Source organism: Clupea harengus, chromosome 9, assembly GCF_900700415.2.
Source record: "Clupea harengus chromosome 9, Ch_v2.0.2, whole genome shotgun sequence".
NCBI lineage: Eukaryota > Metazoa > Chordata > Actinopteri > Clupeiformes > Clupeidae > Clupea > Clupea harengus.
Window position 1 is genome coordinate 28,853,208 of NC_045160.1, and position 5,000 is coordinate 28,858,207.

Consider the following 5,000-nt stretch of genomic DNA (forward strand, 5'->3'; position numbering starts at 1 on the left):
ATTACATTTACTTTTGAAATGGTGCAAGAACCCTGGTGGTAAATGAGTCTGCATTGTAGCTGGAATGCAATTGCCTGAAACCTTTGCCATGGTAGCTACAGGCTGTTTTCATATCGCTAAAGAACAACTCTGGGCGAGTCGGCACACTAGCAGTAGCGTGTATTGCCTATGTGTATTGCCTATATGTTTTCTATCTCGTCATTTTCGTTAGTAATCCATTCCATAACCAAGACTTCTGGTCATAGACTTAAAATGCAAGGACAAAGACCAACTGTCTGTTCCTAAAGTAGCATAACGGAACAATTGCTAATCGCTAACGATATGCTAGCGGCAAAAACTAACGAAATCTCTTAAAATGTGCTGACTTTGACATTATGACAAACTAGTTAGTCAACAACTGTCCTAACACAGTCAAACATCAAGCAAGTGCAACACAAGACAGAGCAAGACGACAAATAAGCTACTTACTAGTTTGGCAGACAGTAAAAACCGGGCGGCTTCAGGCAAACTTACATAAACCAGTCATTTGCCTACGGACCCTGGTATGGCAATGGCACGGAGGCGATTCTCCATATTAAGTCATTGTAGCGCCCCAATTTTTTTAAAGCTGTTATTTTAAGAGAAAACTGCTTATACTAACCCTAATCCTGAAGGACAATTGCTACATAATGCCACTTTAAAGTGTATACATTGTTGATGTAATGAATACAGTTATGTTACTTTCACCATTGTAGTCATATGCCATTTTCATATTGCTAACAGACTTTCTGTTCTTTTATTATCATGAACAGCCCTCACCTTGCAACGTAGCCACGAAGAAAGGACCTTCGTTATCCACCCCAACACCTGAGGCCTCCCCCGAGACATCCACCTCTTCACCCGAGGCCTCTGTCCAGCCATCCACCCCAACACCCGAGGCCTCTGTCCAGCCATCCACCCCAGCCACACCTGAGGCCTCCCCCGAGACATCCACCTCTTCACCCGAGGCCTCTGTCCAGCCACCCACCCCAACACATGAGGCCTCCCCCGAGACATCCACCCCAGCCACACCTGAGGCCTCCCCCGAAACATCCACCTCTTCACCCGAGGCCTCTGTCCAGCCATCCACCTCTTCACCCGAGGCCTCTGTCCAGCCATCCACCCCAACACCCGAGGCCTCTGTCCAGCCATCCACCCCAGCCACACCTGAGGCCTCCCCCGAAACATCCACCTCTTCACCCGAGGCCTCTGTCCAGCCATCCACCTCTTCACCCGAGGCCTCTGTCCAGCCACCCACCCAAACACATGAGGCCTCCCCCGAGACATCCACCTCAGTTTCTCCGCTCCCCAGTGTACCGGCTCTGTCCACCCCTCCAGCCGCCATGAGGCTGGCATCTCCTCTGTCCCGCAGGGGCCGGAAGAAAAGGCAGAGGGCGCAGAGGGGGAAGCACGACAGGCAGAGGTGGCAGAGAGGGCAGAGGGGGCAGTACGACAGGCAGAGGGGGCAGAGAGGGCAGGACGACGGGCAGATGATCCGGCTGGACGGGCAGAGGAGGCAGGACGACGGGCAGAGGGGGCAGAGAGGGCAGGACGACGGGCAGATGATCCGGCAGGAAGGGCGCAGGCTGGACGGGCAGAAGAAGAAGATGGTGTTCAGGGATGAGTATTCTAGATTTGGTGAGCTGGTGGCTGCTATGATGAGCAGGGTGCAGGAAGATAAGAGGGCCGAAGCAATGCACTCTGTGTACAGCCTGTTGGACAGAAGCAATGCACTCTGGGTACAGCCTGTTGGACTGAAGCAATGCACTCTGGGTACAGCCTGTTGGACTGAAGCAATGCACTCTGGGTACAGCCTGTTGGACTGAAGCAATGCAGACTGTGTACAGTGTGACGACCCCTCCACGCCACTAGGGGTCTTTTCCCTCTTGCTGGCTCTTTTCCAGGTTTCCTGTTTGGAGTGGTGGGTCATCAGCCCGGTTTGGCTCTGTGGCCGGTGTGGCTCTGTGGCCTATATCAGCACTCCTTCTCCAGTTCCCGGGAGAGATCCCTTCCCCGTTGCAGACGGCTGCGTTTTGACTGTTGTTATTCTTATTTCATTATCTTTGTAATAAATGATTGTTACTTCGTTCATCCCTCGTCCGTCTCCCATTTTAGTTGACACAGCTTATGAGTCAGGCTGTGTCACAACAGCATGTTGTACTGAATCAATGCACACAGTGTACAGCATGTTGAACGAATACAACTTTTCTTCTTTTGCGTAGTATTGAAAATAAAACACCAATCAGGTTTTGAAACAGTTGGGATTTTTTTTTTATTACAATTCTATTGAATGGCCAAAAGTCAGCATGTCAGGTAAGAATGTCAGGTCGTTATCAGGTCATCTGGGGTCAAGTGTGCCACGCGACACTGTTGCCATGGTATCGCTCATCGAAGAATTGCATCAATTCATTTCCCACCCCTATAGCTGCTCTATAAGTGCTCATACAGCCTGCTCTATAAACAACAGGACTGATCATATGCCTAAAGACATTATGCTGCCCTTGCACTTTGTAAATTGTTCTCTAGTATTATTTGAATAGTTTGTGCTTTGCACCTTGTTTGTATGCAAAGTAAAGACAAAATAAAACGGTTGGGATTTTTTATTTACAATTCTAAAAGTCAACTTATCAGGTAATATCATCAGGTGGTTATCAGCTCATCTGGGGTCAAGTGTGCCACGCGACCCTGTTGCCATGGTACCGTCATAGCAAAAGGGGTCCAGGTGATGTAATATTGGCTTTCGAACGACTCTTGAGTGACAGTTGCTATACCAACGCTAACATTACGTCACCCGGACACTTTTTTTTGGAAGTGACAGACTTGCGCTGCATTAAATACCTCAATAACGCAATTTACCCCAGAGCATCTCCCATTACCTGAGACCAGCTTGCCTGTATTTGACCTGCCATAAACCAAGCAAAACAACCATGTGCTTGATGTTTGACTGTGTTAGGAAAGTTGTTGACTCGCTAGTTTGTTACAGTATCAAAGTAATCGAATTTCAGGTTCGCGCTAGCATCTTGTTAGCGATTAGCAATGCCTTTGTTGTGTTGCTCTAAGAAAGTCCTTAATGTGTTGTGATTATTAGACATATCTGACGGCACCCACAATTACATTTTCACAAAACAGGGAATTGTTTGCAGCACCTTTAACTGTAGAGCACAACAGAGTAATTGCTAATCGCTAACGAGATGCTAGCGGCGAAACCTGTTGAAATTTGCTACAGGATACCTGCAAGGCAGGTGTAGCTAAAACTACAGCTTAGTCTCTTAATATTGTGCCTAAATAGACACTGTAACCCGGACACTTTTTTGGCTATCAGTCAGATAGTCTCAAGAGTTGTTCGAAAGCCATCAGCTGCTTTTTAGGCGCTTAATATTGGCTGCCAGTCTCCTGTAAGTAAGCACATAGGTTTAGCCACTAGCATCTCGTTAGCGATTAGCAATTCCCCCGTTGTGCAACAATCTTAAGCGACTAAAAAGTGGCTGATGTCTTTCGAACGACTCTTGAGACTCACTGACTGATAGCCAAAAGGCGTCTGGGTTACGTAGTGACCGTTTAGGCACAATATTAAGCGATTAAAAAGTAGCTGATGGCTTTCGAACGACTCTTGAGAATCACTGACTGATAGCCAAAAGCATAGACATATATACATAGACGCCCCGTTGGCCCTTGGCTCGCGTGTCAACTCGCCGCCATCTTGGGGAGGTGATGACTGGCCAGTAAACACACGCAAGTGAATGGGGGAGCTCCTGCTTTTCTGGATAAAAAGCACTATAGCGTTTACATTTCTCAACCGATTTCATTGATTCGTTTATATATTGAATGGTTTATGATCTACGAGGAATAAAAAAAAAAGTTTTGTCTCCATGTTACTTAGAATCTTGATAGTAAGGCTATAAATCGCCACAGGCATATGTACATACATCATATATGTCTATGATAATCGCTGCTAGACGCTCACTGTTCTTGTGCTCCCACAGCTCATTCACTTTGAAATACTGAAACGAAATCTAAATGATCGAAATAGTGCTTCTTTAACTACTAATATTGAATTTGACCATCATTGAGAAAAACGGAACAGAATCTGCAAATAGCCTAGCATAGCATACTCAAACTACTGACAGAGAAGGCAAATGTAAACAACCATCAAACACCTGCTATCTATATTTTTATAGCAGTGAAATACACACATTCAAATATACACATTTTTGTACATATACACAATTTGATATAAGCATGACCAAGACCATGCATAGTTTTCTTTGCCCTCCGTTATCGTACCTTTTCAAAACTTTTCTGTTAGCCATTTCTGATATGCAGTAGCTATGTAGATACTAAAGCTAGCTTCGTTTATTGTTTCCATGGTAACAGGAACCGTCTCCGTCTTAGCTTTTCTGTTGGCTATTTCTGATATGCAGCACACGAAGGTACGATAACGGAGGGCAAAGAAAACTATCATGGGATTGATCATGGGATTATTTCTCCTGTTATGTCCATGCGCAGTGTAAGTGTGTCTGAGTGAGTATGTGTGTGTGTGTTGTGTGTGTGTGTGTGTGGTTGTGGTTGTGTGTGTAATGTCCTGAAGAGAGGAGAGACCCCACTCCACTCTGATAGGCTACATTATTAAGCAGGAGAGACCCCACTCTACTCTGATAGGCTACAGGAGAGACCCCACTCTACTCTGATAGGCTACAGGAGGGACCCCACTCCACTCTGATAGGGCAGGAGAGACCCCACTCCACTCTGATAGGGCAGGAGAGACCCCACTCCACTCTGATAGGGCAGGAGAGACCCCACTCCACTCTGATAGGCTACAGGAGAGACCCCACTCCACTCTGATAGGGCAGGAGAGACCCCACTCTCCTCTGATAGGCTACAGGAGAGACCCCACTCTACTCTGATAGGGCAGGAGAGACCCCACTCCACTCTGATAGGGCAGGAGAGACCCCACTCTCCTCTGATAGGCTACAGGAGAGACC